We start from the raw sequence: 21,508 nt of genomic DNA, 5'->3' as shown, positions 1-21,508 counted from the left end.
TTTTTTTGACAAAATTTCATATCTTATTTTAGAATAATTTCCAAACTTACATGTGACGTTTAGTCATTCTTCGAACAAATCGAATAAATCTTTTATAATTCAAATGAATAGAATGTTAAAATTTATACAATTTATGTAGATTGGACTTTATATGTAAAAGCAGTTGAGAATCATTAATAGAATTAATAAACGAGTAAACGAATTTGTCGCAGACTCTATAGATGATTAATGGCTACTCGTTATTATGGCTATTTCACTATTACTCACTTTTCTCGTCCGTCGAATTTCGGTCGCGTAGCGGTATCACTTCGTAACATGAGTATCGTCTACCATCTCCGTCGATCTTCGCGGATTATCGCGGCTTGTTCGAGCGTTTCTTTTCCTCTCTCTCCCGCGTGTCACGTCACGAACAAATGTACGGCGCCTTGGCTTGGCGCCAGACCGAGAGAAGAAAGTGCGATCGGGGTCGCCGGGAGAAGTGAAGTCTTTAAATGATTGCCGTGCTTGTTTACACGAGCGTGTCGCCCGAAATGCGGGTGAGATTCGGGGCGTCGTCCTCCTCCTCCCGGAAGCGAACGCCAACGTACGAAAGAGACGGCTACGTAACAACGAAACGAAAAGAAAAACCGATGCGCGCTCGCTTCATCATTTAGTATTACGTTCCCGCTGCGTGCAGGATGGAGAAAGACGCGTGAAAGTCTCGACGACAATACTTTAATCCTTCGTGTGCTTTACTGCGCGAGGTGATCGCGGACACGTAAACGTATCGTTGTCGATATCCTTGAGAAAGGCGGAGAGGTGTCGTAATGAGATGTTTTCGTTCGCAAGTATTACCTTTCTCAGTGTCGAACAAGCGGACCGCAATTTGGCATCGCGCGTGTCCCTGACAGGAGACGTGAAATGTTGCAGGCGGATTTCATTTACTGCAAGGAATGAATTCTCGCAGAGAAATGTAAGTAAAATCAATCAAAGCAGTAGAAACGTTATATCGAAGTCGAGGAAGAAAGGGAGAAGGGAGAGGGAAGGGGAAGGATTGGCATCGCATAAATAAGCATCGATTTCACAAGATTGTCTCCGAACCCGGGCATAGCTCTATCTAGAAATATGGTCGTCATAAATATTTAAAATTTTCGTTTCGTCGAGTGATAAAACACGTTCTTAACGTTTGGAATGATGATTTATTTGCATGGTATTTTTGTAGTACGACGACCTACTCATGGAAATAAGCGCGTAAGTTACGGGCTTTGACCGCATTCTCTCCGCGTTCTCGCGAGTGATCTCCTCTCTCTCTCTCTCTCATTTCGATGTCCGCGAGAACTGTTTTAATTAAGTGCTTAAACGCGCCGTCATAAAGATTTCCGCCTTTGCAGCTGCATCGTCATCCCCTCCGTGCACTCGTACGGCAATAGTCAGCCGGTGAAGCGCGATCCGCTAAAAACCAGAACCGTGAAACCCGAGCGCGGCTTCCGTGATGCCCGCGGCGCGTTTATACGCGCGCGTGGCAGGTGCATGGCCCACATATTTGGTGCAAAAACTGGTAACCTTACATGCCAACCGTGCATGCCACCCTGCGGCGCATACTGGACGGAATATGCGCGCGATACACCTGACAAGAAGAAAGAGTTGCATGCTATCATCGAAGCTCACAATCGATATTGTAACGATATTAATCAAGATAATTATATCAATTTTAAGATCTCTGCTCGAAATAATCGGTTACAGATTAATGTACGTGTATCTCTAAATAAATAATATGTTTCATTGAGCGAATGATAAAAGCTGATTTTTGTTTAACAAGTTTAATTTTCATTGAAAAATGCTATATTCAAATAGTTTGTTACTAATTAGAAAATATTTGAAAACTTAATGCAAAAAAATATATTACAGATATGAATAAATTTTTAAACATATTCTACCGGTTTTAACCTGAGAGACAAAACATCTGTCTATATGAAAGAGAAATATTCGATTATATAGTTTACCGTTGAAAAACATATTTTATTTTAATTATTTTTAAATATTGCGATATTTTGTCTCGTCTGGATATTTGCGATATCGATAGTTTGCCCGCGCAGTGACGGCGTACACCTGCTGCGCTCGGTGGTGATCAAGATGGGCCAAGGTCCAGTGACCTCACTTCCTTCCTATACTCGGCTAGACCCCCAAGTCTCTACCGGTGCATCGATTAAGTCCTGGGGTGGGCCGTCACCTGCGAATCGCCCCGGCTATTTCCTTGCACCCCTTTTCCGGAGCGCGTTTAGAAACCCCGTTCGAGCGAGGCATGCGTGTATTTCTTATCATGGGTGCCCCACGATGTCGTCACACCTCGGCGAATCGCTTCCAGAACAGGTGACGTCGTGGTTTCCGTGTTACGGAAGCGGATGTACAGGCGAACAATCTACCTCACGAAGTATAGACTAAACGAGTTTTTCTTTCAAGTTTTTATAATATCCGTGACAAATTTTTTCTAATAAGTAAAGTATTTAATAAAAAGTATTAATTAAAGTATTATAAAAAAAAGTATCTTCGTGAAGAACTTATATATTATAATGTATATATTTTTAATTTAGATTTATAAAACTTATATATTTTATATATATTGGATAATATTTGGTATAAGTGTCTATGCATCTACATAAGGAATTAGAAATTAAAATTATTAAACAACGATATAAGGCAATCACCAGTTCAAGCATTGACTTTCTCTTTAAATCCACCGTGAAATTGTCGCGAGAGAGTGACTGCCGAGAGTCATTACAGGCGTAATGTTCGACGGAAGATTGGTTTCTCCGCGCGTCCTACTCCCTTGGGCCCTTGGAGAAAAGAGGGATATAAATGGAGTACAACACACGCGGGCTGCTCGAGCTCATTCGAGTGCCCGGGCACGCGCTACACCGACACGACCGCGCGTCTCTTTGCACGCGTGACGCGTCCTGCATGTATCTCGTACGTACGAGAGAGAGACGACGTGATATGTATTATACGGTAGATTATATCATCAACGTCGTTACTGCATTACGCCTCTTTGCCCCGAGGGACGAGCCGCGAAGGGAACGAGCCTGCTAATATTCCGGCCGGCGACAAGCATTGGAGGTGCGATGTATGCGTGTGCGTATTTCTGCCGGCTATTTCCCAGATTTCTTGCCTTCGAAACGGTCTTTTAATGAAGGCCACGTGGCCATAACGGTGCGCGAGATTATTACGCCGAGATTGTGCGTATCTATTGTATTATTAATTGAATCGTATTACATTATTGAATAATTTTCCTCGATAATAATGCTATATGATATTTTAGGTTGCAGAACAAAATTTCACTGTTAGCTGAATAAAACAATTGATTGATGATTATGATGATGATGATATTGTTACAAAAAAATAATAATTTAATGCAAGGTTGTTGCGCGAATAATGATGAGGCTATAGAATGTAAATAACAACACGCTATCAAGATCGAACATCGTATTGTTATTAATTCTTGTTACCGAAATATTTTATAAAATATATGTATACGTAAAATACTATGTTGCTTAAATTATAAATTAATGACTTATGAAACATTTGTTATATCTCGGATCTTTTTGTTATATTAATATTACTTCACTCTACGATTTATGTTTTACTGAATGTTCTCAATCCGAATTGTCGATAGTAAAATGAAATTTCAATAAAATACACATCGGCTCAGAAGACACAAAAAAATTATTGAATTTACTACACTTATCGAATTTTGTGTATCATATTGTTGACTATATGATATACAATTATGCCGACGTGCAGTTATTATTTAATAAATAATTTATAAGAAGCGCAATTCCTGTATATTCAACGTTTTCTACAATTTTGTAGTGAATATTTAGAAGGTTGTGAAAAGCAATAAAGTAACCTTGAATGATCGGAAATCTCAAAGTAATAAAATCATAATGATTATAATAACAATGATGATGATGATAATGACGATGACGATAATCGCGGCAAGCACCACTTCACTTCTTTTCTTTATTCGACTTTATCAGCTCTCTCTCTGATTTACCTCGGTAGCGAGCAAAGTGATGAGGCGTGGTCGATCACCTTGTAGCCACCGGGTCCGGTCCTTCGCGAAGGATTACGACCCGCGTGGCCTTTGCTCGCCGTTCGATAAAGCTATTTCGAAGGCGTAGAGACGGCAGATATCCGTTGATCGGCAGCTTACTCTTAACACATTGGCCATAACAGAATAATAATATCTACAACAGCTCGTTAGCGAGCGTTTGTGAATCTTATTTTTATTTGAATATCCGAGCGAATCGAAACGTTGCAGCAATATTTCAAGTAGTACATTGATATATTAATTTTCTAACTAGTTTTGCAAAATCTATTAAACGCTTTTATGTGTATGCGCGTATCTAGCAACCGTAATAATAACGAATTGCTAATAATATAAGAGAAACTCACGATCACTTTATTTCGTGACCGCGCTGTAAACAATTCTCTCTCTCTCTCTTCTCGCGGCCGCACTTGCACGTTCTCACGAAAGTGCAAGTGTACAATTCAGGAGGAAATGTTATCAGAGCTGATTAATACATACATTCGGAAGTGTGCGGTGATCGCATATAGAAGCGGCTCTCGCGGTTGCCATTCTGTGATTTGAAATTACACGAGAATACACGCACTTTATCTCAGCGGATGAAGCTATATCGCCGTAATTTATACGAAGCCCGCGAAAAGTAATGGGAAAAGCATTCGTCGGGCTGCATAGCGCGGCGCGCGTCCCTGCTCCAACGATCCGAGGCGGATTACGATCTCGAGGATTCCGGCAGTCGTGCCGCTCACATAAGCAATAAATAATTCTCGCGGCGCGCCGTCAGTCGGCATTACAAAATATTGCCGTCGTATAAAAGCTAATCGGGAGAAACAATGAATTTTTTTTTTTCAATCGAATGACGAGGAGAACTTCCGATGAATCGATTATCTTTTAATTTGTGAAGATCCAAAGTGGTGATCGTGATGCCTTTATCTTTACTGTCTCTTGGATGCTGTGTTTAATTTCTGAAAAATGTATACTTATATATATATATTCTCAGTGACACATTATACGCTATTTTCTTTAGGAATGGAAAATTTATTAAAAAATTAAATCAGATTAATTTTTTGTAATTCTCTCGTCATGCTATTGCGCTGAATTCTTAAATTTTCCTGTGAAATGTGAAGGAAAGCTACGACAGACATTGCGAATCGCGTGGAGTATCATAAATCCGTTCTCCTCGTCAGGTGTAAAAGGTGCGCGCGAGTAAACGATCATCGGCTCGCGTGGTAAGAAACAGGATCCCGGAGTGAGATCTCGGGAGAGAAGAGGTGAGATCGTCGAATCATCGTTCGCGCCACCCACGTCAAAAGGGACGTCGAGGATGACGATCGCGACGAGAGTGCTCGAAACGATCCTACCAATCGAGTCCGCCGGCAATGGGCGCAGTCGGCTCCCGTTTCGAGAAAATGAAGTGCCTTCTTGAAGAAGCCCAACAGGCACGAGCGACAGCAGGCACTCGTGCTCACCTTCGTTCCGCCGCGATGCGCATTGTCGCGGGGCCCGGGCCCGACCTCGCGGCGAGAAACGGGCCGAGTCACGACGCGCGCGCGCGCGCGCGCACGCGCCTTAATTAAACTTATTTAATTATCCCCGCTTCGTAATGATCGTAGCTCGCCGTCTCCTTAGCGGCGCGTTAGCGTTACCTTCTTCACACCGAGTGGTCACACATCAGGTGACGGTAATAAAATTAATTGTGAAGAGAAGAATTTCACCAGAGAAACTTAATCCGTTGTTTAAATTTTCTCTGAAATGATTATGGAAATCGTATCTGTGTTTCCTAATTATTGTGTAGAAGAATATGAAATCTTTTTAGAGAGTACTTTATGTATTTAGAGGAATGGTTGTGGATGCGCGCAAGAGTCGTAAGAGATTTCTTCAGCGATTTCATCTCTCGCAATTATCACAATCTGTGATTCGACTGGAATAATTAAGTAGGAGAATGTTCGATATTCCGCAAAAGCACGAGGTTTATCGCGATCGATGGGATGAATCAATTTCGAAAAGGCTTGCGAAAATGTGGCTTCGTGACCGACCCCACCCGCGATATTGCCGAACCAAACGACCGCAACGTTTGGAAATTATCCGCCTCAAGTAGCAGTTTACGCTCATTTTAAATTGCAGGTACGAAGCCCAGACGATTACGTAGCTTTGCTTGGAAACGGCGAAATGCAGATTCCTATTTTTTTTTCATTCCCCTTCCACAATCGTCGCTTGCGCTATCACGGTTAACACGCCTACGATATTTCTCTTTAAGAAACAAACAAGCTTAAATGCAACGCATCGCGTATATTGCTTCATACCATCAATCTAATTAACGGTTCTTTTCGGATTCATTTAATTCGCGATACGATCTGGCATTTTCTCGCAATCGGTAAAATAAATTAGCGGGAAAGATGCGATCGATAATGAATGACAAATCACAGGAGAAATAAGAAAACCTGATTCAGTTGATCAGGTGAATCGATGCGGCAGTTTTCTTGCAACAAGGTGCAAGTTCAAACCGATTATCGCCATAGGATTACGTGGATTTTTTTCACCGACGTCTTCCGTGATCGCGCATTCACATCCAAAGCGGCTCTTCTGCCGCCCTCTCTCTTCGCGCGCGCGCGACAGCCTCCTTTCTCCTCTTTTCTTTCATCCACCCCCCACAATAGAAGCAGCGTAATAGCTCACTTCGTTCACTGTTACTGTTATGCAAGATATAATAGGGTAATAATGGCACGATCATGGCATCTCTGTCTCTCTTTCCTCTCTGAGGTCTGACCGGTAACGCAGGGTGGAGCCAGTCACGATCAGAAAACTGACGTAAGCATCTCGTTCGTTCTCCTCCTCCTCCGCTTGTTCTTCTTCCTGCGCGGCTCCGTCTCCTTCTTGCTGGCACGAGAGCGGCGAGAGAGCGCGTTCGTCTCGAAATAAGCCCGCAGCGAAACGCTGCTCGACTTCCGCGCTGATTACTTGAAAATTGTGGAGGGCGCTCTGCGCTATATAATATTGGAGGAGGAAGCGGTAGAGAGGTTATTGTGAACCTGCAAGGGATGCCTGCATGTTTTGCGAGGTATTCTCTGACGAATGCACGAGAGACGCAGTCGTTTCCTACGGCGTAACAACCTACGTTGCGCTCGTTATAGAGATCCCCCCTCCCCCCTCCCCCCCCATCCTTTCGCGAATCCAATTCCCGATATACAGCTCGTTCTAAAAGACAGGCTCTCTATAATACAAGTATAAATGTGTATGCTTTATCATTCTAACTTGTGCGCGAAGGCTCAAACAATCTCGAATCAAATGCAGATAATATTGCATATCTTATGATACAGCATTATCCATATTATTTTTTTTTTCTTTACATTGATTATTTACAAAATTATTTATATCGAGATTCTAGATATGAATTTTATCAGGAACGAACAAGTAAGAAACTAAAATTTTTTTGCTAATCAATAGAATGCATATTATACTTGTATATTTACATGTCTTATAAATTACTAAATACTTTAAACTTTTAGTGAGATAAATTTAATGTGAATTTTTCTTTATAATGGATCTTATGCCGTGCTATATATAAATATTTTATCTTTCCTTTATGCCAAAAGATAGTATCGGGAGAAATGATTCAAACAGTTCTGGTGATTCTTTCGTGAACCGGTCCATGACACCGACGATAGATCGGTGTCACAGATCACGCATCAAGTCCACCGATGCGAGTCTGGCGAGTCCGGCTTTGTCACGTGATGAAGCGGTACTGGCACGACACCGGACCATGAACCCGGACGGGGGGCCTCGAAGAAATTAGGCAGGGCCGCGCGCGAGAGGCGACCGAATCAATGGGTCATTAGAGAGAAAATGACGCGGAATTAATTACCGCTCGTGTAAACGACAAACGATTCGCCGTCGGTTATTAATCGCGCCGGCCGGCGATGGCTCTAACGGTCCGCGCGCACCTTCCCCGGAGGTGTTCCGAGAGAGTCCATCTTATGTCTCTCTCTCTCCTTTCGCCGTGTGTCAATGAGACGCGCGGCGGGATACATCGTTGTGTATCTAAATCGAATCGTAGATCTGTTCTCGATCTGTCGTGGGCGACTTTTCGTCATGCCTATTACCTACAGCACGCGAGCGAGCAAGTCGGGATTACGGTACGAGATACCGTGAGGAATTCAAAGTTGTTTTTCCCCTCCCACCTGCCACCGAAACCAACCAGCTTCTATCCGCGATATATCACGGATAGATACGGATAATCGATTTACATTCGACTTTCTGAATTCTTTGCGATACCGTTGTTGCTTCGGAGATCTTTCCGAAAACGCTTCACTTTTTTTTTTTTCAGGAAGCTATTAAATTTTTTTTTGTCATCAAGCCTGTCTTTTATCTCTATAGTATTTTTTTATTCGCTTGGCAAGTAAAAATGAACGCATCGCGGGACACAATGAGACCTGTCACCGCACTCGGTGTTCGTGCGGACACGTATTCTCGATGCTCTTCGCGCTCGTTAGTTTCTGAAACAAGCTTCAATGAGCGATTCGTGACCCTGGTCACAGAAAAAGGGAGTCGAACCATCTCGGACGATCGATCCGCCTAGTATTGCGGCTATCATCGCGATCCGATCCCCGCAAAGACCTCCGCGGAGAATTGCCTTTTTACTCCTCACGATACATTATTATTTTTACTCGTCAAAATTTTCCGTTTAAATAAAAATGTGAAGAGAAGATGTTGATAAAATAAAAAGCTAAAAATTTTTTCAAATTTTATACGAGGCTAAAATTTTATATATCTAGTTATTAGTGTATCTATTTATTTTAATTTATTGTGAATTATAAAAAAATAATGCAAGGCAGCAAATAATGTAATAAGTAATCGATATATCATTGCTCTCCGGGTGTTCACTCTCATCTATGCACGATCCATGTAAATGGATATTAATCGCGATACCTTTGTGATCCCAGATCACACTTCCTGTGCCACTTAAAGATCCGCAGGGATTAAGATCAGCGTCATCTGACCTGTCATCGAGTGCCGGAAGAGGAAGCCGCCTTGTCGCAACGAAAAAGAACCCTCCTTGTCATTTACCCGCAAACACGTGTGCGTCACGTTATTAAAGTATGCAACATGTGTGAATTTAAAGAGGAAATATGTGTGAAGAAGCGTATCGTCATTAAATTTGCTTAAATTGTTTTCAAAATCCAAAACATCCGATTTAATTAACAAATACGCGTAATATTTATATTATTGTATCTGCGTAAAGATACATAATATTTTATATCAATAATATTTCACAAATCTTTTGAGAATATTTAGAAAAATATGAAATTGTAAATGATATTAATGAAGTTTTAAAATTTCAAGTATATAACAAGTCCTACCGTTGATAGCCGAAAAAATACTTTTTTCTACATTTGAAATTGGTTATCTTAAAACCTATGGAATGTACTACAATCATTTTAATTTAATTTGAAAAATAAATTAATTTTCTATAATTTTTGTTTCAGTATTTTTTGTTAAAAAACGCATACTTCTCTTACATTTATAAAAATGTATAAAATAATAGTGATTTCAGAGGTTTTTAAGCGCTAACTTTTTAAGAAAGTATTTTTCGCCTCATGTTTATGGAACTCCTTTTTGTTTAGAATTAAATTTTCTATAAAATTTCAAAGTCTGGCTGGAATGTTTGAGTCTATCCTGTATAATCAAATATTGAAGGATTCTTGGATTTAAAAAGTAGGATATTATCAAACCAATTATTTAGAAGACAAAAATAAATCTTTTCCGTTAAAGATTCTTGTTTACTGCGAGACAAGAATCCTTGAAAACACAATCGATTGAATTCTGCCCATGGCAATATCGTGCTCAATTAATTTCAACCCTATCGATCAATTCGCTTAAAAAGATAATAAGTATTGCGAGAAGCGCTCCGCGATGACTAATGCAGTCAGGAAAACAAACAGGGAGAATAAGAAAAAGGGTACGTAGGGACAAAGGTGGAATATATCGAATCCTACTCGCGTTTCTCTTCGTCTCTCTCTTTTTTCTCTTCTCTACCTGCCATGCGCATTGCTCGTGCGATCCTCCTTCAGAATTCAACAGGTGGTACGTTGCCTGGTCCGCGATGTCCCACACGATCGTGCCCACGTAATCGTGTACGCATGGGTATATACCCCATGGGCACCCATATGTAGGAAGTACTCTGACCCCTCATCCGTTTCACGGTCTCTCCATATGTATTTGTACGTTATCTTGGAACCCAGCAGGTTCCTCGAAAATGGTTTAAAATTTTTTTCCTACATTTCTGTTATAATTTAAGAGTGAAGAGTTTAATGAATTTTATGGAGAAATGAAAAATAATACAATATTTTTTTTTTTTAATTAATACATAAATGTTATAATGAATTAAATTTATGTATAGTCTTATAATCTCGAAAACTATTATATAAAGTCTTTATTATTATTTAACAAGAATGTTATATTGTCAAAGTTTCTACAGTCAGCTCCGATGATCTATTTTCGACGTCTGCTACTTACAAGAAGTTAATGATGTTTTGTATAGCCAACGGCTCAGTTGAATAATAAATAAGACTTAAAGAAATATATTTGCTTTCACAGTGTTTCACTTCGGGCTGATGCCTAACGAGGTGGCCGTCCACGAGTCACCCCTGTACCTCACGTTCGATAAATCGCGTTAGCGCGCGCATAAGTTTTAATAAAGCTTCTCTCGCGATCGACGTTCGGCGAATTTATAATATTGACATGGCAGCTGCTTACGCAGTAGCGCCTGGAGCAGAATTCAACGAAGGAACAAAATTCAAGAGAGGGAGAGAGAGAGAGAGAGAGAGAGAGAGAGAGAGAGAGAAGTGTACTGCGCGCAATATGTAAATATAAATCCGGAGAAGATCTTCGTGATCTTTCTCATCCAAGAATTACGCACGTGCGTGCGTTCCCCAACGTACGTGCGTGCCTACGCTGTTGAATCGTGGGTACAGTTCCGGAGACTAAATCAGTATACGTGGACCGGAGAGCGGATGTTAGGCAACACGAGTGGCCGGCAGGTGCCGTTATGTTGGTGTCGTTTTACGCTAAACCCGAGAGAAAATGTGCGGCCTCTCGCTTCCTTCGTGCCACCCGCCTTTCTATCGGTAACCGCGCGCGAGAGAGATGGATGACGAGAAGATGACTTCGTAATGTAGAAAGTTCGTTCGCGCTTGCTTCATCCGCCAACTGAACACGAAATCATTTAATTTGCTACTTATTTGATCTATTCATATATGGATTGCTTTATTGGATTGCATATATGGATATCATTATTATCATTCAACGAAAAGTTTATCAGATTTACTTGTTTTCGTACATATTTTCTCTGATTTAATATTTGAGATATGTTGAATAGATTTCTCGGCTTCACATATTGCAAGTTTTTTTTTTCCAACATTTTATAATAAAAAATCTGTTTATTAAATTTTTTAAATTTTATAGAAATGTGATTCCTATGCAAAAAAAGAATACTTGAGAGAGAAAGAGCGAGAGAGAGAGAGATATTTTCGATGTTTTACATTAATTATTTAATGTTGCATATAAATCACTGATATACATAAGCGCATATAAATATAAATGCAATGCATAATCAATCTTATTCGAGCTTACGATCAGGACGTTGTTATTGTCAGATATCAAAGCGCGCTGTACTCGAATCAATCATTTTCCCTATGCTTTTTATTTTTATATAGACTTTCAGCCCTCGCAGGATCAAAGATCACAAGGAACAAGTGCGAGCGCGGTCCTTCCACGAAGTAGTCTCATCAATTTCCTCGTTACCTCTATCATAATCGGCTACAAAAAAAAAAAAAAAGAGAAAACCGGCTAACAATGTGGCCGATAAATGGCCAATCGTGCGGCGAGTCAAACGTGGGCAGGTTTCTGCCTCCTCTATTTCATTCCGTAAAGATTCGCTCGTTGTCTAGACTTTTGTAAATATTTTCAGCGCGGATGATGAACGCCGAATTAAATGAACATTAATTATCGAGCAGGCGTGCGCCGCGTAGGCGTGATTCATGGATCGGAAATGGACCCTCTCCTTCTTTTTTGCATTCCACAATTTCATCGCCTTTCTATTTATTAGTTTCTATCAATTTCATTCTCTCTCCTTCATATTTCTTCACATCATTTTCTGTTCAGTGTACGAGTGTTACAATATTATATCTTCTTCTTTATATACAGATCATTAAATTTTCTCATTCTAATGCCATAATGTTTTAACATGTAGTTCAAGTTTTTGATGTTATTTATCAATTTGAAATTTTTAATAAAATCAAAGTTTACTGATTTGTAGAAAATATGTATAGTAAATTTGATTGATATCAACTATGTAGTTATATCATTGTCGATGATTCCACGAAAGATTATCGCCTGCAGTATCAATCAATTGCACTATGGTTTGAATATCTTGCTACTCATATCTTGGGAAAAGCTATGCAAATGAGCATCTCACACTCACATGTCAGCACGTATATTAATAAGATAGAGATAAAAAATTAATAAAGAGAACAAAATCATGAGAATGTAAAACATTAAATTTACTTTATTTAATATACGATTAAAAAATTTATTTCTCGCTTATTTCAACGAATGTAAATGTCGTTCTAGTATCGGAGAGAGAAATAGAGCAATAATTTGTAATGACCTTCCGCATACATATTACAGCCAGAGGTGACATTTCGTCCTGTGAAGTAATACGCCTGCATAATGCGAATTTGCATAGTGGATTCTACAAATTATGATCGGCCGGCCTGTGTCGTGCGTTATCTTTCATCAGTATCTGTAACGATTACCTGCTCAACCTTAAGGAGTCGTATGGACGTGCAAACGTGTCAGGAAGATTTTTACCTACCGCATCCCTGATCACGTTGCGGTACCGCGATAGCTGTTAAAAGATTTGTGCCATACTCTGTCGAAGTAGATACGATACGGCGGAGAAACTTGCACCGCGATGTATCCACCTGAGTAGAAACGCGCCGTCACCGTTACACGCATTTTAATAACTATTTTTCGTCCACCCGTGTGCGTGCATCAATCTCTCGGTTGACGATTATTTTCCAGTTAACCACATAGTGCGGATTGACATTAACAAATCTAAATATAATTATTTTGCTATAGATATATGAACATTCTATACTCTACTTCTTCTCATATATTAAAACAATCCTTATATATGCTTAATTAAAAAAAAATATTGTAGCGAGAAGATAAATTTTTATAAAATTTATGTGATATTTTTTAATATTTATTATTTTTATTTACACGCTATTTCCTTATTTTGCAATGTGTCGATTGATTTGAATTTTGTCGATTGATCATTATATTTATTCTATATACAATAACAAATTATATAATAATAATTTATCCAGGATGTTGCGTTTAAAGATATATATCTTGGCAGAATTTCCTGTTTCGTTATAAATAAATCCGAACTAACGAGAGCCAGTATAAGGATCTCTTGGCTGTCACTGCGGACCCGATGGCTTGCGCTCCCGGTAACTCAAAACCAAGCATAGATTGTTTGTTCGTGGTACTCTTTTACCGGCGGCTAAGTCGTACGTTTTCCAACCGGACGTTTCCTCCGTGTTCTCCACCCACATAATACTAGGGCGTCACGTGGATTACGTAACAATATTACGATTGAACAAACGAAAAGAGAGAGAGAGAGAGAGAGAGAAAACAACCGCGATAGATAGAGGAAGATGGATGGCGGAATCGATATTCGCGGCACGGGGAGAGTTCGCTGCCCGATTAGGACGCAAATCATTCAGATATCCCACCGGTTAGGTAAGCTAAGACTTTATCGAGATATGGGATGGGCCGCAGTCACGTGTGGCGACGCGTGTAGCTTCGCGTTAAATCAGTGCAGACTTTGAGTCGGCAGAATGGTGCTGACGTGGAGACAGTCTACCGATGAGGCCAGTCGCTTACAAGAGAAACAAGAGAATGAGGAAGGAGAGCGGGAGGAAGAGAAGAGAGGAAAAAAAAAATGCTCGCTGCCGCGCGACGAGATGCTGCACGTCGCAACGTATTTGCGTTCACCGCGCGCTGCTGCCAGCAAATTTCCGTGATGAGATTGTCCCTCGTATTTATCTCAGCTGATCAATCCACGCGACAACGCGACGTGGCAATTAAAGATGACACATGATTCTTTTCATATTAATACGTAATGAATAATAGAATAATTTTTCAACGGGCATTATCGCGACAGGGGCCACGGCGCGTAAGTCCGTTCCTAAGACATTTCTCGAGACTCGAGGCTCGCGAGTTTTCGGTGGACGATCCATTTGTATCCTCGTCGGAGTCTTGTCCCCAAGAGTGTAAGGACCCCTGCAGTTTCGCCACACTCGTATTTGCATTTGGCGATCGGGTCCCGTAGCACAACGCAAGGCCCATCCGCAAATTTATCCGCGGCCCGCGGCGTTCCATCGCGTGGTGGAGAATGAGATATCGGTCGGCCGCCCTCGCGATGCTCGCCCTTCTATAAAGAATCCCTTGTCCTGCCGCAAGAGAATATCGCCGCCCATTCCTTTGGGACTGGTCTCCGCTCGGCGCTCGCAAAGCATAATTTTATTAAGATTATTTCTTTATTACAAGAATTTTCTCTCGTTATGGATATTATTTTGTAATGTATGTTTTTTTTTTAAGTGAATAAAGTTTTGATAAATTGATGATTGTAACAATGATATTTTTTTTCGAACCGATACTTAATTGTATTAAAGAAAGACTGCTTGTGTATGCTTGTGTCTGTGCCTATCGTAATAATTAATCCTCAGATCAATTCTACGCTCGTTCAAGTCGCGTCGACCATATTAAGCCGTCTACACTGTTCGCGTAACAATGACACAAAGAAAGTGTATAATGAGTCTAATCAAAACGCAGTATATCATGGTGTCTTTCCGAATAACTACTTACAGTTCCTCGTCCAATACAATTACGCTCGTTCTTTCACTTTTGTTTACGTGTTACTCGGTTGTATCACAGATATTAGATAATCCTAGAACAATTTAGCATATATGCATTTCTATCGACAATACTCAATTACCGCGATTATAATTGAACGTAGGAGAGGGCAGAAGAATTGTGTCGCTGCGTAAATACGAGATGCGAATTAAATAGCCAGATTTAATTTCATTGTTGATGCAACGTCGCGAATCGCTATGAGAACAATATTATTGCGCGGTCTTTCGTTTAGTCGGAGATTTTTCTCGTTTTATTCTTCGCGTAGCCGGCGTCAAAGATATCTAAGTCCTGTCGTGACCGCTGCCACGTGTGGTTTCTGATGTCTACATGTGTACGAGCGACTCGAGCCACGAGTTCACGTGATCTCAGTATTCCTTTATACATCCACTTTAGCAATCTTAACCACCTGTGCTTTAACCGAACCGCTCTCTCCGCCTCTCTTCTCATTCCGCCGTCTCTCTCTTTTCGTTATCTCCTCTTTTCCGTTCAGCGAGAGGACGTATCGTCGCCGCGCTCTGTATAAGGAGAGAGAGATGCAGGTAAGGATGATGTTAGCTATAGCCTTCGTTCCTAAAGCGGGCAAGATCTATCGTCCGCAGCTTTTCAAAGGGATCACGAGGAATCGCATGTCGCAAACCATTTATCAGCGTGTCGGCCGAGGCGTGTCCTTCGCGCTTACCGAGAAAGAAAGAGAGAGAAAGAAGGAGAAGAAGAGAGAATAGTTCCGCAAGCTTCGATAAGGTCTCGCTGACATAATGAAGAGGCGGTCGCTTCTGGAAAACTCGCTGACGTTTCAATTTCGTGCGCCTTTGACGCGCGCACGGTTATTTGCGCTTGAAAAACGATATCGCGAACTGATTAAGAATTAAAAGCGAATCATGAAAGGTGATATTAATTACGTGTAACGTGTTATGTTGGAATTATATTTCCATTCTGTTTGATATCCCTGCAATAGTTAATTTTGTTATATTTATTTGCTATTTTTTTCAGTAATTAAATTATAAGACTGCTGTGTTTCCTATTATCGATAATTTTATAAAAGATATTTTTAATTTATATTACTGCCTTACTCTTTAAAAGTTTAGTTTTAATTTCTAATTTTTAATTTTTACAAGATATAGCACATAAGAAATATCAGAGTCTAAATTCTCTGCAAAGTTCATTAGTATTGAAAATCCAATTTTAAAGACCGTAACGTAATATTTAAAACGATGATTAGTATCTATTGTCTGCTAAGAAAGGAAACGATTGGAATCTTTTTGGCAGCCTTAATGTATCGGTGCGATTAAGTGGTATAAATAGTTAACCGCATAGTTTCTATATGTATAGCCCGTTTTAAAAGCCCGGTTAAAAGAGATACCTTTGCATCTTTTACGTTTCTCCCGAGTATAATTCTCTTGGGTGGCATCGTTTCGGCATCCATCAAAACGGGGCACGTTCCTCCGTTTGTCTTCATAAAAATATAAACATGCTCATTTTCCTTTTAGAAGCCCATAAAATCTCAATTTCTTCCGATTCCTACATAAGGACCGATCGTTATTTCATGCACGCGCGGATCCATCCGAGATGACACGCGGACGACGATTACGCGCGGGTAGCTCTTCTCGGAAGAGCACTAATTTCCGATGATGGCTGCCTTCGAAGTGTTCTTCACCTATCTGAATGTCCCGCTGGGTCGGCCCTGTAACTTCTCCCGACTATATCATAACCCAAACATTAGGAATTCGAGGCGGTGGGCGGGATAGGTGGTTCAATAACCCGGCAACGGGAATGTGGGGGACATATTTCGATCCGTTCTGGCATGTCGCCTCGATAAGCGACGCGCATCAGTCAGTCGGGAGGTGTTTGTCTAAATGAATCTCTGAAACCCGGCTACAGGTGACTTGTACAAAATGAGTCTTAATGTCCCTTTCTCGACATACCTACATCTATACTGCTTTTCGAACGTGTAACATTTGAGCGTGCGGAGCGAGTAGCGATGGGCCCGAATTAATGGGCCCACGCCGCAGTTGATTGCGCTAAATTCTTAAGAGAAAGCTTCACTTTTTCATCAGTTATTACTTTTTAAAAATAAAATTTCAAAAGCGAAAGTATTAAATATTTTTTAAATATTTTTTTTTAAATATATGCATTTATATCTATTTTAATATTAAATACATTTATTTAAATATATATGTTCTTCTCGCTACTATTATATTTTTATTTCATCACATACAATTAAGGTGCAATATAACAATGTATAAATCAAAATACGAAATAAAATCTTTCTTATCGCCGAATAAAAGATTAGGTGTAACAGATTAACCCAGCATAATATTGCGGCATCGTTATTATTTTCTCGCGCAAGTTCATCGAGCCGAAGTGGCGAGTTTAAATCTGAGAGTGAAGAGAACAACGGCAAGAGACGTGGGACACGAGCGAACCAGATTGCTTTAATTTGTTGTGCGTCCGACAAAAATGTTAATGCCCGTCGGCCGCTCGTAATTCAGCCCCAGCTCCGGGTCCTACTGTTCCCCACTAGCCTTCATTCCTTCTCGCCAACGCGTCCTTTCTGTCATCCTCCCCCTCGTCTGTATTCTCTCTCGCGCGCTTACACGATTGCCCTTATCTGCGGTTTTATGTTCGGCTTTGCGTTTTAGCCACGTCCATTCGACGGCACGGGAATACGGGAGGATGCATCGGGTCTTAAGTTTTACGAAAGGCCAGTCGAGCGACAGGTTTATTCGTTCTCCGTACGCAGCACCTTGTACCTTCGGATTTGCGACTCGGGCGACATACGCGAGAATTAAATCGCAAAGGGACAACGGAACGTTTTCGAAAAGAAATCGAGCTAAGCAATGAAAAAATCCAAAATCGCTAAAAAAAATTTCTTTCTACTCTTACCAAGATATTTATGGCTTATATGAAAAAATAACTTGATATGTAGTTAAATTTAAATTTTACAATTTAATGTTTTAAATTAAATGATTATTGTTTCCTTTTCTTTTTCGCGATGAATTATTCATAAACCGTTGCGTCAGACAAGCTCGATTTCAATAACGCGCCGGTATTAGTAAAGTAACGCGCGTAATAATGTGATACATGGTGTAAGTATTGAAACGCTCATAATTTTCGCCCGATATCTTAAAGCTGCGCGGAATCCTGGGGAATACGATATCGCGGTATATTTACCGCGTGAACGCCGCGCTAAGTACGATACCCGGACGGCGAGATAAAACCGGAAAAGATGAGGAGGAAGAAGGGGGGGAAGAGATAAAATCAGACTGCATCGTAGAATCGGCTCGCGCCCGATAAAGCGTATCGTGTTTAATCGTCTGGTGTGCGTCTTAATATCCGACATGAAGCGCGGATGAGAGTCGTTCTCGCGAGTGCAGGTTGATGCGCTTTCGATGCACTTGTCGCGTCCACTTTCCCGCGGGCGCATTTTCACACGAACTGCCTGTGGGAACCGCTCTCGTACACTGCACCCAGCACCGCAGGCTGCTGGTATCGTAGGGCGACACGTCGAAGAAAAAATCCGGGCCCCTTCTGCAAACACTCGCAGCGCCAACGACGCCCCGACGTCTTTTCCGCGTGTGTGTGTGTGTGTGTGTGAGAGAGAGAGAGAGAGAGAGAAGAAATGTGAAAGAATCTCCGTTATAAATAAACAAAAGCGAAGAATATCGATAAGTCGTCCGAGTGTCGCCCTCGATATAATCCTAAGCCTGTTAGAGCACCCATCGCGCAACGATTCGTCTCGGATTTGCTGGTGATCTCACGTTACGCGCGCGCAAATTTCCTCGAAGACTTTGTCATGACGGAAATAAAACGCGATCAATAAGATAGGTTGAAGCTAGAGCGACTGGACAGCGGAGCGAGATCGTTAGGACGGTCAGGAATGTGGCACGATTCGGGAAGCGAGATTACGGAAGCTTGGCGAGAAACATCCTATATGTTATTAAATTATTCTTTAATCGTGAGAACGCGAATATATAGATAGAGGCGATTTTCGATTAATATTACTCGCATTCCGATTGCCGCAGTATTTCCGAGTGTTCACTCTGTGAGAGCGACGATACTTTAGATCAAGTGAATTAATTCGATGAGTCAATAAATTTTAAAGAGATGAACGCGATAAAAGCGATCTAAGAGAACGGCGGTCAACTACTTGACTTTTTGTCAAATAAATGTAGGGGTTTGTCTTATATAAATATTATTTTACGATCTACTCGAAACATTCCCTTCAATCGCCCCATTCATAGATTCAAATATTGTCAAAGCGCAATCGTTTTACTACTGTCATTAACCGATCGGCGAGTTTCGCTAGATCTTTTCCCTTCGTCGCACGACTTCATCCCCGTTTTTTTTTCTCCCCGTTTCCGTGTATTCGATCAACAGTAGTCGCTCGCTGTTGACAGTGAGTACCCTTTTAACGACACTCACGAGAGAGAAACGGCGCCGGACAGGCATCGATCACTGGTCGCGAGATCGCATCTGTCACTGCGGAAACGGCTGCGCACCCGCGACTTCCGTTTCTCAGTGTCATGTTACCATCCCGCTCAGTTAATATACTCCGGGGTCATTGGTTCTCGTTATGCCATTGAGAACGACTCAGGGATTCAACAAGTGTGAGACCACACTTATGGTCGCGAGATTAGATGAACAGTCATAATCGTAGATTTAATCTCGTATGATTTGAAATTTCATAGAGACGATTGTTCGATTAAACAGACATCGCGTAATTACCGTACATTAAATGAATGTTATACCGAAATGAAGTTTTGCGGGTTTATCGTATCCATCTTATTATAAAGAGAGAGGAGGGGGAAGGCGGGGAGAGTATTTTCGGCAGTTCTTTAAAGAACATGGAAAATATGGTAATTGATTGACCAGTGAAGCTCAATGACCGCGCGTTTGAGCCTCTCCGCGCATCAAACACGGTGTGAAAGACGTTCCCGGCGTAGATCGAAATGCATCGGCGCCGATAACAAAACGGTCGAACGTTGACAAAGGACGTTATCTGAAATCTGTTTGGGACGCACTGCATACCGCATGCCGAGTAGGCCGCATAAATGCATTTATTTCACGGTCCGCGATGGCGCTTCTGCTCCGTGAAGAACTCGACGGAGATGAAGAAGGTCTTTCATCTCGGTTCTCTATTAAAAATACACCGGGACAGAAATATACTTGAATTAACCATAAGCCCCACGCCGACTCGGGTCAACTATACTTCGAGGATCGAATACAATCGTCTCTCAAGACGACACGCAATGTCGTCATCGTATGTGCACATGTCACTAAATTTTATATAAAATTAAAAGAGATAGAATTTTTTTCGAATCTGTTATAAATTAATATTAAATCTGCATTCTGTATACTTGATTTGATTGTCTGCTCAGTTTTTTTATAAAAAGTTTACAGATATTACGATGCTCACATATAGCCTGCAATAAAGAATGCATGAAAAAATGCATTTTATTTTATATATTATATAATTAATTTTATTAATATATAATTTATACTCCTATCATTTTTTGATAATTTTAATTCATAACTTTATCTTTTTCAACCAAATAATGATATCATACGATTTCACTTATTAAAGCGAAATATCTTTTTATCACAAATCGATATTTTTGTGTTTTATTATTAAATAGATGTTATTAATATGCGTGCTTTCATACGCTATTAATTTGCTTTTGCATTAGAACGACTACAAGTTTTTGTATCAAAGCATGAAGCTATGATTATAAAATCCACCGATGATTATAAAATCGTAGGATAAAACTAAGTTGCCTTCAATTTTTTAAACGCGTTTATGTAATTTATAATAAAATTAAAAACAATTGATTAAATTGATAAAAATTATGCTGAAAAAGCAATCACGGATAAGACTTTCATCATAAATTCTTGGATTCATTTTTGTAATTTGCGGTTCTTTCTTATCAATAAAATACGCGTGACGTAATAATCAAGCTGAATAGTGAAAGGAATTTAACTGACGCTATTCGGAATAATTAAGACCTCTTCTCGTTAAATCACGAGACATGTCGCTGCATCGAGCGACTATCACAAATTCCAAGTAAAGATGACAGGTTTGTGGACATAAGGCTCTCAGTTCGATTAGCTCGTTGCATGCACAGTGGGTCATTGTTATCTCATTGGCATCCCCGGCGTCTCCTTTCAAGAACGGATATATCATTCTCGTTGGGCAAACAGGTCCTTTACAGTGGAGATAACGGCGTGGTGGGCGCCGATAGAGTTGCCGCATTCACAGTGCATTCCCCGAAGATGCGTGACGCGTTCAGACTCGTAATGCGTACTCCACTTGTTTCCTCTCGCGGCAGATTCATCACCTAGGAAGGCCAACGAGAAAAGGATTCGACTTTATCGCCAAGGAATTTTTCGGCGGTGACAAACTCCCCGTTCGTGGTGCACTTGCTCGAAATGCATTCTTAATTTACGAAATCGTTTAGATCTTTGTCT

General features: G+C 40.7%; 1 protein-coding gene across 2 annotated transcripts in view; it reads right to left on the bottom strand.

The window, feature by feature from the left end:
* The window catches only part of LOC126855035 (structural maintenance of chromosomes protein 5), a 224,132-nt gene that overhangs the window by 193,796 nt on the left and 8,828 nt on the right, over nucleotides 1-21,508 (bottom strand). The window contains exon 1 of one of the 2 annotated variants that reach the window (XM_050602341.1): nucleotides 268-329. The exons of the other annotated variant lie outside the window; for it this stretch is intronic. The gene's annotated coding sequence lies outside the window, so the exon portion shown is untranslated. Of the gene's footprint in view, nucleotides 1-267; nucleotides 330-21,508 lie in introns of those variants that run through there. 2 annotated transcript variants of the gene reach the window in all.

The sequence above is a fragment of the Cataglyphis hispanica genome, chromosome 15 (genome assembly GCF_021464435.1).
Source record: "Cataglyphis hispanica isolate Lineage 1 chromosome 15, ULB_Chis1_1.0, whole genome shotgun sequence".
In the NCBI taxonomy this organism is placed as follows: domain Eukaryota; kingdom Metazoa; phylum Arthropoda; class Insecta; order Hymenoptera; family Formicidae; genus Cataglyphis; species Cataglyphis hispanica.
Note: the sequence above shows the minus strand (reverse complement) of the source record. Positions and strands in the feature narration are given on the sequence as shown.